The sequence below is a fragment of the Hyperolius riggenbachi genome, chromosome 1, assembly GCF_040937935.1.
Source record: "Hyperolius riggenbachi isolate aHypRig1 chromosome 1, aHypRig1.pri, whole genome shotgun sequence".
Classification (NCBI taxonomy): domain Eukaryota; kingdom Metazoa; phylum Chordata; class Amphibia; order Anura; family Hyperoliidae; genus Hyperolius; species Hyperolius riggenbachi.
This window is the reverse complement of record NC_090646.1, coordinates 389046004-389058327: the sequence shown is the minus strand read 5'-3', so window position 1 is coordinate 389058327 and position 12324 is coordinate 389046004. Positions and strand designations below refer to the sequence as shown.

The window sequence follows — 12324 nt, the reverse complement described above, 5'->3', positions numbered from 1 at the left end:
AGGTGTTTCTTATGGACGCATTTGATGGTATCAAGGCTCAGCGTATGGCACACAAGGTGTGAAAGGGGGTTCTGAAGGAGAGCTAAAGCTCCTGATAAAGTCCAAGATGCAGGAGAGAAAGGTGTTGAACAAAACCAAGGATAGAATGGTTTTATTTTAGAGGAAAGAGGAGTTTCAGGTGGAATTTTATCAGGAAATATAGGACCAGATGCAGAGACCTACTGTATGTACGTTATAAAGGGGACAACTTATCAAGAGCTTTGTTAGAGAGGGTCAGGAGTTTCAACTATTTCTTCTGGGTAACTGGTAGCCAATGGAGGGAGGGGCAAAGAGTGGCAACATCAGAGGAGCAGGAGAAGAGGTGGGTGAGGCAAGCTGTAGAGATCTGTAGGAATTAGAGAGTAGACGGTCATTTTGGTAGGCCACAAAGAAGGTTGTTGGAGTAATTGAGATGGAATATGATTATGGCATTCACACTTATTTTGACACAGTGAAGGTGGGATGGATTTGGTCACGGTTTTGACATTTGACAAGTATGAAGAGGTAATCAATGAGTTGAAGGTTTTATAAGTTTTGGCATTGTGGGAGTAAGAGGAAATGAGTGAGTAGAGGTATGAATTCTTTGTGTGGAAAAGGGTGTCCCTGAGCTTCTGCAGTTTCTGTTTTTCCTCCAGAACTTTTCTAACAACCTAGAACATCACTTAATTTTTTAAAAGTGTTTTGTCAGCCAGGGTTGCCAGTTCATGTGGCAAGGCCAGGCATCGGAAAGGGGGCAGCCAAATTAAAGACTGAATTCTAATGCAGTAGAAAGTGAGTTAGTAAATGAGTGGATACTATCCCAACTGCTGTTAAAGATGATCCATGGAATAAACAGCAATGTTTCTCCACACTGCAGTTGCTTGTGTAAGGAATTGATATTGTTGAAAATATTGCACAACAATCGGATATTAATAAATAGAATAATATCTATTTTCTGTAGGTTCAAAGTAGGTGTAGGTTCAAAGTATATGCATTGGAAAGTTGGTAGACAGCAATACTGGATTTATGATGAAAAATAATTTTGCCAGAACTTATTTAGCAAGAGGGCTTCTGGATTTGTAGGTTAAAGGAATATTGAGGCTGTAAGAAGCTACCAATATTCATTTTAATATTTGATAGTTCCAGAGATACTGACTGCAAAGTAAAATACAAAATTTACCTATACTGTATCTGTGACAGGTGAGCTATTTCCCACCATTTCCATCTCCCTGGCCTCCCTACTGTCCCTTAATGTAATGAATGGTTGCCCTGTAGGGAAGCTCCGAAGCACTACTCACTGTAATTTTTACTAGAGGTCAGGAGCCTCCATTTCTGTAACTACTGACTGCTTCGATATTCAGTTTTTACAGAATATAACTTCTGGTTGCATATTTTTTTTGTTATCATATCATCAGTTTCCATTACCTTGATTTGTGACAAGTTTGTTTTAAGGCGCGTACACATGCCGTACTTTAGCAAACGAGCTGAGATGTATGAATATCACTCCATTTTCCAGGGTTAATGATCTGAGTAATGCTTAGTCATGAATAGCGTTTATGTGTTTGAAATGGTCCCAGATTTTTTTTTATCTAAACCCCAATCTTTACACTTGTGTGCCACGGCAAGGGATGTATCTCACCCTTGTTGCTACCTCTGGCTATTGTGCTCCATGTCGCATTCCAGCTCTCGAATACTTTCCCCTTTACAGCAAGAAGGAGGAAGTATCAGAGAGCTGGAACGCAATGTGGAGTGCAGGGGTGGTGACACGGGTAAGTTAACCCGTTAGATGCGCATGTGTAAAGATTCATTTTGACAATGGAAGAATTCAAACATTTTGAACATGTCAATACTTGTCATCAAGACAGAAAGTGACACCACCTGTCACTTTGATAGGGAGTTAGGGGAATTTCTCAAACAATTATTTAAGTGTACCAGAGCTGCCTAATAATAAAAGTTTTAGGCATACCTGGGGCTTTCTCCAACCCCATACACATGGATCGCTCTCCAGCCTTCTCCTGCTCCGCTACCGGGTCCCGCGGCCAGTCTGATACAAGAGAAGTGCACCCACTACGTATCTCTCCAGCAGCCGCCGAGAGATACGTATAGGGCGTACTTCTCTTGCGCAGACTGGCTGAAGTTACAGGACCAGGTACCAGAGCAGGAGAAGGCTGAGGACAGTGGCGTTAGAGCGATCCGTGCAGATGGGGCTGGAGGAAGCCCCAGGTATGTATAAAACTTTTATTAGTCGTCAGCTCTGGTTTCCTTTTATTACAATTTATTATTGTTATTAGTCGATTAAGTAGCGCTTTCAGAAGTGCTTTAAAGAGAACACCAGGTGAGTCATACTTACTGTTCATGAGTAGGTTTCACAAACGAATATGTTAGAGCCTAGAGATCATAAAGCCATATCAATCAATGCCATGCACTGATAAGGACCAACAGTCTGAAACAGGCAGTCTGCATGTTGGGTTAGTATTGTTCTGTAAAGTTTATAAGCTTTAGGCTTACTGTACACCAGTTGTTCTGGGTGTAAACCTGACTCCAGGGACATAAACAGATAATTTGCATATTCAGTAGTGATGCATTGTGGGAAGCCACAGTAACTCACATAAAGCTAAATTACTGCAAATACCTTCTGTTTTAAAGAGACACTGAAGCGAAAAAAAAATTATGATATTATGATTTGTATGTGTAGTACAGCTAAGAAATAAAACATTAAGATCAGATACATCCGTCTAATTGTTTCCAGTACAGGAAGAGTTAAGAAACTCCAGTTGTTATCTCTATGTAAACAAGCCATTAACTCTCCGACTAAGTCTTATGCTGGGAATACACGTTTCGTTTTTGCCTTCGTTTTAGCCTTCGATTCGTTCGGTAAACGAATCGAGTGTTGAAAACGTATGTGAAAATAGTCATAATCTCATTATAGTTTCGATTAATAGACCCCAAAAACGAACGACTAGTGATCGAACATGTTTGATATTATCTCTCTTTATCCATCTAATCGAGCCATTGGTAGGCTTGATGGCTGTTCAGATCGATTATATATTCGTTTATGCCGTCCGTCCCTGTACTACGTTTCGTTTCTTTGCAGCCTTCGATTATTGGAAAAACGAAACCAACAGAATCGGAAAAAAAAACGAAACCGTGGGTGGTGATATTAACCGTACGGTCGATTATTTCGGGATCGAAAAGGACAAAAGGCACAATCGAAACAAAGGTTTAAACGAAGGCAAAAACGAAACGTGTATTCCCAGCATTAAAGTGTACCCGAGGTGACATGTGACATGATGAGATAAACATGTGTATAAACAGTACAAAGCATATTAATAACCAGGGTGTTTTACTTGTTTTATTTTGCTGCCTGAAATAGTTAATTTTTAAGGCTGGAAATGACAGCTTCTGTCTTGTCAGAACCTTGTCAGGAATATAGTAAACATCACTGATAAGCAAATTACCACCATAAAAGTTTTTTGTGGCAAAATACATTTTCTACATATTTCTGAGAGCAGATGGAGAGAGAAAGGGTTGATATAGTTCATGTATTTTCATTTAGGAACACTTAATAGACTGCAAATGAGCAGAGACAACAAAACATTCAATCTACTTTCTAAATGTTTAAATATAAAATAAAATAGATATAAAATAAAATCCTGGGATGTCTTACAAAGTCATTTTTAGGAGTAGGAGGATAAATATAATTGTTTATCTCATCAGTTTATTTTCACCTCGGGTTCACTTTAAGCCTCATCTACACGATACGATTCTTTATACGATTCGATTACGATTCTATTTACGATCCGATTAAATCCAACATGCCCGATCGGGATTCGATTCGATTTGACATTGTTTTGCAATGGCAAATCGAATTGAATCGAATCCCAATCGGACATGTTGGATTTAATCGGATCGTAAATAAAATCGTAATCGAATCGTATAAAGAATCGTATCGTGTAGATGAGGCTTTAGTCGTGGAGAGGGCTGTTATCTGACTTTTATTATCTCAACAGTAATTGAACTGTTTACTTTTCCTCTGCTAGAGGAGAGGTCATTACTTCACAGACTGCTCTGAAAGACTCATTTTGAATGCTGAGTGTTGTGTAATCTGCACATAATATAGAATGATGCAATGTTAGAAAAAACACTATATACCTGAAAATAAAAAGATGAGAATATTTTCTTTGCTGCTAATCTTCTAGTAATTATTCATAGTACACAACCAATTCACTATATCATATATTTTTTTTTCGCTTCAGTGTCTCTTTAACAAGGCAAATTACACAAATATGTAGAGAACATACAAATCTCCAGGCAGAGGGTGTACTTGATGGCAACTGAATCCATAACCTTACAACTGCAAGGCCAGAGAGCTAACCATGTAGCCACTACTTTTCACCACCAATTACATCAGATTAATAGAATTGATAAAAAAAAGCCCAGATTCCATTATTCTGATCAAATTGTTTAGCAAGTATTTCGCAGTTAGGCACAAGCGATCATTTCAGATTGATCATAATGATTATCTGAAACAATCAATTGTTTTGTGGCATTGTATATCGTTAATGTGCACCTTTAGCTGGCTTTCAGATTTTTGAGTAAGCACAATACTCATTCCAAAAATGGGGGAAGTCATTTGATTAAAAGTTATGTCACCCTTGGGATTAATGTATCCTCTTTAAACGATTTCCTTATTGTTTTACTAACGAAAGTATACTGACTTGATTAACAACAGATATCTTTCAGATCTCTACCTTAGTAGATACACTGTCCAAAAGACAAGACAATATTTCTATTGTGCAATTGTTCTAAACAAGCATAGGGAAGAATATCTATTACACAGAACATGGAATTGCTCTGAGAACCCCTCAGCTAACCAGCCAAGCTGAATATTGTAAAGCATGGCATTCAAAGTAGAGGATCTTAACAAGAAAATTAGGTAGGTGTAAGTTTAAGATCATTAAACTTAACAAGCCTAACAAAAAGAGGACAGTCTTTTTAGTAGTTTGCTAATGCTCATATATAAATAATCTGGGTATAACACTCTAATCTCAGGATATAATCAGCATTTCTAAATATATTAATATTTTCACAGCACACAAACTATTGGATTTATATTTTTGTAGAATGTCTGTTGCCACATAGCAAAAAAAAAAAATCTACAAGAAGCTAGCAATACCCAATTCCATTGATCCCAAACAACTGCCTTCAATGAGCTGAACACAGAACCCATCTATTTGCTATGTGTTCGAAAACTCAAAAGAAAGATAAGGGCTACAAACAATGACTCAGTCACACAATGGGATGTATAGGGTCTATGGAGAATCATTAAAATGTGTTGCACAGTTATGATCCCACAATCCTGGTGTTTATTTTTGTTATGAAATAAATGAAGAAATATTCTGGTGTAAAAAAAAGACTAGCTGAAACACCATTTTCAATAACGCAAAGTAAGACAATAAATTTAGTAATTCAAAACAATATAAAGCAGCGATCCGTTATTTTACACAAATACAACAATGTCATGTTTCAAAAAATGTCATCTCCAAGAAAACCTTGATGACAACGAGTGTAAAGAAAATATTTGCTATAACCCATAACCCAATCTCATATTAAAATCTACTTTAATAATAATAACAAACTGGTTGTTGTGGAATACTGCACACATTTGTTTTTCTATCAATCTGAAATAAATTCTTCTCAACAGCCACAAACTACAGTTATTGTAGCCAAAATAATATTGTGCATGGTGGTCCTCAAGTGTCACTTAGGGGTATATTTATAAAGGTAAAATTGTGTTATTTCATCATAAATGATATTATTTTCCAATGTGCCACATTTACATAAGTGATAAACAGCCAGAAATGTCACCATTTAAGAATACCATTACATTTACCTCAATTTTACCACAATTTTAATAGTTCACCAGAAAAACTGTGAAAATTTTTTTTTCTTTATTTCTCCACTTTCAAATTGGAGAGGAGCATAAAAACCGGTTACTCCATTATCCATAGCTTTATTCCTGAAGTGAGTGAATAAACGCATTAATCATAGCCCTAGTCCTTCACTTTTATAGCGCTCCCACGATATAGTGTCCTAATAGTTATAATAGTTCTCTCTCATGTAGTGCTCCTATAGTACTATCTATCCCATTTAAAACATATTTTTATAAGTGTAAAAGCTTCTTCTTCCCCCAGCCTGCAACATGTGCTTTGATTTACCTTTGTAAGGAAGTGAATGATAAATCGCTATCAATCCACAGGGATGGGTAAAGTCAAAGAAAAAAACTAATTCAAGTGCTGTTAAATCAGATGTACCCTTTTGCCAGCTTTTGTAAACTTTTTTTCCACTTTTAAAACCTTACTTTATATCTGCGTTGTGGAGATTGTAGAATGTAAACAGAAACTGAGAGCAGCGTGCCCTACCTATACCACTAATATGGGTAAATTTTCCATGCAGGAGTAAGAAGTATATTTTTGTTGCCATTCCAGTTACTTTTTTTAAATATTTTCCCACCCCTTCTATATAGCTTCACCCATATATAGAAGGCTAGAAACCGAAAACATGTGTTCAGCTGTCTCCCTATCATGCAGCAACAGATCCGCTTTTTTGGTGTGCAGGTGTCTTCATATCAACATATTAGCAGATATCCCAAGTTTTGTGAAATATCATCAGTTTTAATTAAAAAATGTTTTTATTTAGTTTTTCTTAAGAAACACTATTATTGTGATAACTACTTTTCTTGCCTGAGCAGGTTTATATAGATAATTCAGTAAATATTTAGCATACATTAAAAGAGGAACTATAACAAAGGATTGAACTCCATCCCAATGAGTAGCTGATACCTCTTTTCCCATGAGAAATCTTTACATTTTCTCAATTAGATTATCAGGGGAGTCTGTATACAGTGACGAATTTCAGCCTAGTCAACATAGTCCGTGGCATTGTGTGCTATGCAGCCAGCCAGACCTGATCTGCGGTCGCCCTGCTTCAGAGATTGCTGCTCATAGCTGTGGGTGGCCACCAGCGGCTGGGTCTGCCTATCGGGATGTAAGGAGGCAGAGGGAGGTGATGACACTGCTGGCTACTCACAACAGTGACGTCTATGCTTGCAGCCTGTCGCTCTGAGTTCTCCCCTCCTCTCTCCCCCGTAAGGCTGTTCTGCAGCCACGCCACACACTAGGAACAGATTTCTGAAATCTATTGGAAATCTATCTAAATGGATTATTGGACCATTAGATCCAATGCAACTCTATGGGCCATGGATCTGCTACCAGCAGCAGATCGACCTAGATTTTTCATCCTGTCAGATAGAGCAAAACCATCTAAATCGGCCACAAATCAATCGATAGATTTGAAAGAATCAATTTCTGATCGATGGCTGAAATCGACCAGTGTATGGGCCACTTAAAGAGACTCTGTAGCAAAAATGTCATCCTTTTTTGTACCATCCTACAAGTTCCTAAACCTATTCTAATGTGCTCTGGCTTACTGCAGCACTGTCTACTATCACCATCTCTGTAATAAATCAATGTATCTTTCCCCTGTCGGACTTGTCGCCCTGTGTTTCGGGAAGGCTGCCAACTCTTCCGTCTTGATCTATTATGCACACCCCTCTCCAGGCCCCTCTATGCACACTCCCGTGTGTGTGTTATTTACATACGCCAGCAGCGTCTCTGCTCTCTGATATCAGTGAGAGAAGAGAGCTGGATAAAAATCCTCCTCTGTTAGGCTGTGAAAGGAGCTGGCTGACACATACTGAGGAATTACAGACAGGGCTGAGCAGTCTGCAGGAAGAAACAATTAGCCTGTCACTAGTATTCAGTGGATGAGAGCTGCAGGGGGACAGAAGGTAAACACACAAATGATCTCTTGAGATTCAAAAGGAAGGCTGTATACAGCCTGCTTGTGTATGGACGTATTTTCTATGTGTGGACATACTGTAAATCAACCTACTTCCTGTTTTGGTGGCCATTTTGTTTGTTTATAAACAACATTTTTAAAACTCTTTTTGACTACTTTTAAGGTAGCCGTACACTGGTCGATTTGCCATCAGATCGACCAACAGACAGATCCCTCTCTGATCGAATCTGATCAGATAGGGATTGTATGGCTGCCTTTACTGCAAACAGATTGTGAATCGATTTCAGCCTGAAACCGATTCACCATCTGCTGAGCTGCCGCCTGTCCCCCTCCCCCCCCCCCCGCATACATTACCTGAGGCTGGCTCCCGGGCGTGATGTCCTCCCGTCATGTGGCACCTCCGGCTCCGGCATCCGCATATAACTTACGCTATCACACCAGTGACAGCGGAAGTTCAAATAGAGCGCCCTCTATTTGTACTCCCGCTGTTACTAGCGTGACTGCGGAATGCGAGGATGCCAGAGGTGCCACATGACGGGAGCAGTGACGGACGGGATGCCCGGGAGCCAGCCTCAGGTAATGTATACCTGCATCGAAAGGCCCCGAATCGTAGGCCGCAAGCGACGCGCTCCCTACCCGCCGGCGATCAACGGTAATTTCCCGCACGGCGCGGTCGAGGGACCGATTGATATCAGGAGGAAAACAATCGGTCGGGTGCGTTTAGCCCAAACTATTTGACAGCAGATTTGATCCCAGATTCGAATCTGCTGTTGATCGGCGGGAAATCGGGCCAGTGTATGGCCAGCTTTAATGCGGCAGGGAGCGGCGAAATTGTGACAGAGGGTAATAGGAGATGTCCCCTAACGCACTGGTATGTTTACTTTTGTGCGATTTTAACAATACAGATTCTCTTTAAGCAATATATACTGTGTATCTGCAGTCAGCTGCAATAAAGATAAGTCCAATTACTGGAGGGAGGGGGAAGGGGGCTGCTGCTGAATAAAGGCCCATACACATGTCGTACTTTTGCGAACGACGGGTCGTTTGAACGTCCCGTCATTCAGTCGTCCACACGCGAAATCGGGCGTGTGTACAGACTGTCGTTCAGGTGATATGACTGGTCAGTCTTATCACCCGAACGACAGTCTGTACACACGCCCGATTTCGCGTGCGGACGACTGAACGACGGGACGTTCAAACGACCAGTCATTCGCAAAAGTCCGACGTGTGTATGGGCCTTAACATGTCTTTGCTCCCCCAGCATTTCCATCATTAACAATGTATCTGAGACTGCAATCACAATTCTTTTCCTCCTTTCCCCTCTACACCTTCCTCCCTATCACATTATCTGTCTTTTCCTCTCCGCTCTCTGCTATGTAATCGTCTCTTCCCCTCTCTTTTCTATCCTATAAGTAGTCATGTCACTGACTGTCCTCAGAGGAGCTCACAATCTAATCCTACCATAGTCATAGCCTAATGTCCTACCATATCATTATTATGTATTTATATAGCAATGGCTTCTTCTGCAGCACTGTACAGAGTACATAGTCATGTCACTGACTGTCCGTCAGTGTAATCACTCTATTCTTTTGATGAGTAACCCTAAGCTGATAAATGTTATCCCTTTTTCCATAATTCTATTCTCAAATTCATAGCCTCACCCAAGATTGCCCAAGGGGGCGGCTGGAGATAGTGGGCCTAGGGCGGTAAAAAGTACAAATCCGGCCCTGTCTGTATATTGTGATGAAACCCCTCCCGCAGTGTGATGTCAATACCTAGGTCCTGACATCACACTGTGAGAGCCTCGTTGCATTGTGGGAAATAACAGCTATTTCTAACTGCCAAGCAACCAGTATCTCCCTCTGTGCATATGTAAAAAAACAACCTTTTAGCCTGGTTATGTGATTATAATGATTATAAATAATGGCAGTTAGAGCTGTCTGTTTTGTTTTGTTTTTATGTCTGAATGTGGACCAAACAATTTGAACAAATTACATGGTGAATATCAATCATTTCTTGATCTCTCTTCTATATTTAAATTTCTCCCTTAGCAAGGAATTGAGGTTTTCCCCCATTTTGCTAAAATTCCTCTTTAACCACTTCAGCCTATAGTGTTGTTCACCTTATGCATCCGAGCAACTTTCACCTCCCAATGATTCGCCAATAACTTTATTACTACTTATCACAATTAATTGATCTATATCTTGTTTTTTCTGCCACTAATTAGGCGTTCTTTGGGTGGTACATTTTGCACAAATTATTTTTTTTTAAATCCGTTTTAACAGGAAGATTGAGAAAGAAATGGAAAAAAATGCATTATTTCTCAGTTTCTGGCCATTGTAGTTTGAAATTAATACATGCTACCGTAATTAAAACTCATGTATTTTATTTGACCATTTGTCCCGGTTATTTTACCGTTTAAATGATGTCCCTATCACAATTTATGGCGCTAATATTTTATTTAGAAATAAAGGTGCATTTTTTCAATTTGCGTCCATCACTATTTACAAGCTTATAATTTAAGAAAGTATATTAATATACTCTCCTGACATGCATATTTCAAAAGTTCAGACCCTTAGGTAACTATTTATGTTGGGTTTTTTTTTTTTATTAAAAAATGTATTTGGGTAATTTTTAGTGTGGGAGGTAAACAGCTAATTTTAAATGTAATATAACGTAATTATTTAATAAAAAATGTATCTGGGTGTAGTTTACTATTTGGCCACAAGATGGCCACAGTCAAAAAAGTCCTGGAAGCGTATGATCACGCTTCCAGGAACTAGACAGAAGACGGGAAACTTTTTTTTGGGGGGGGGGGGTGTTTCTGCAGGGGACTTACATCGGTGAATGGGAACTATATTCCCATTCACTGATCGGGGTGTTAACAGCAGGTGTCGGGAGTGCGCGCGATCGCGCACCTCAGGCAGCAGGAGCTGCACAGTCTATCTGGACGGATATATCCTGTAGTTGATGACATTTGTGCTGTAGTTAAAGATCACAAATGTCATCAATAGCATGTTCCTCAAGCACTGCCCCCCACCACACGTGTAGAAAGGCGTTAAAATCCCTCCTGAGTTTATGCTGAGTTTTCTACTGGTACTGTTTTGCCGCTAAGGTCACTTTTACTTCACACGGGCCTTAGTTTTCTCCTAGGAGAATGTCTTTTTTATCTTCTGTTTAAAATAACTTTTCAGCACTCTGCAATTGAAGTTCCAAAAAGTAGGCGAAATAGTACTGTCAAAATTATTCTGAGTATTTGGCTGCTTGCTGGTGGCTTACAGGGCATTTTATTGACATGGAGCTATATGCAATTAACTTTTTTCTCCTAAGTTTTGTCCTAGTTGATACTTTCATGCCACATCAATAAAATACCTTTCAAGCCACCAGCAAGCAAGAAAATGCTCAAAATAATTTTGATGGTACATTTTCACCCAATTTATGGTACTTTTCTAATTGCACAGTTATAAAAGGTTATTTTAAACATAAGATGAAAAAATATCTCCTAGGAGAAAACTTAGAGGAGAAAAAGTGAAACTGGGAGATAATTTTTCATCTTCTGTTTTAACTAACTTTTCAGCAATCTGCAATTGAAAAAGTACTAAAAATGTAGGTGAAAAAGTCCTGTCAAGATTATTTCCTTGCTTGCTGGTGGCTTAAAAGCCATGTTATTACTAAGGTGTGAAAATATAACCTGGGGAAAACTCAGACGGAAAAGTGAATTGTGCATGGTCAATTATTTCTATAACTTTCATTTACTTAACATGAATTCTGGTGATTGCAGAAAAGAATGGACAAAGATACAAATTACTCAACGCTCAATGTAAACAAATGGAGAAAAAATAACAAGCAAACCTGTTAAAGAGATTAAATCACGTTGACCCATATGCAATAAACTTTTTCTCCAGAGTTTTCTCCTAGATGCTAGTTTCAAATTCTTTCAAAGCCTTTCAAACCATCAATAGGCAAGAAAATTCTCAAAATAATTTTGATAGTATATTTTCAATTGCAAAGTGTTATTGTAAAGAGAAGATGAAAAATGATCTCCGAGAAGAAAACTACAAAAATCTATTAACCCTTCGTACTCTCGCATGCAAATGTTCAAACAAATGCATTCACAGATTCACTCATCCAGGCACAACTGTTATCCCTACAGCTAAGTTAAAAGCCGGGGTCTTAGTTCACAGAAGAATGCATTGTTATGCTTAGTCACCTATACTGCGCAGAAGTACCCAGGTAAACATAAGTGTCCTAACTCTGGCCCTGTAGCATGCATAGTGCAGACATGCAAACACATTCATTGCATCAAACCTATCAATGGATTAGGAGCACACATCCTGACGTCCTCTCCTGGGACAGATAGTGCATCTTACCAATCGCACAAGGGAGCTAACGTAATGTATCCATGTGCACCATGCACATACACCAGCATAAGAAGAAAACTAAGGA

At 39.1% G+C, this 12324-nt stretch overlaps 1 protein-coding gene across 1 annotated transcript in view; it reads right to left on the bottom strand.

Annotated features, from left to right (window-relative positions):
* ZNF462 (zinc finger protein 462) overlaps window positions 1–12324 on the bottom strand; it is a 123855-nt gene that overhangs the window by 35047 nt on the left and 76484 nt on the right. The window lies entirely within an intron of this gene.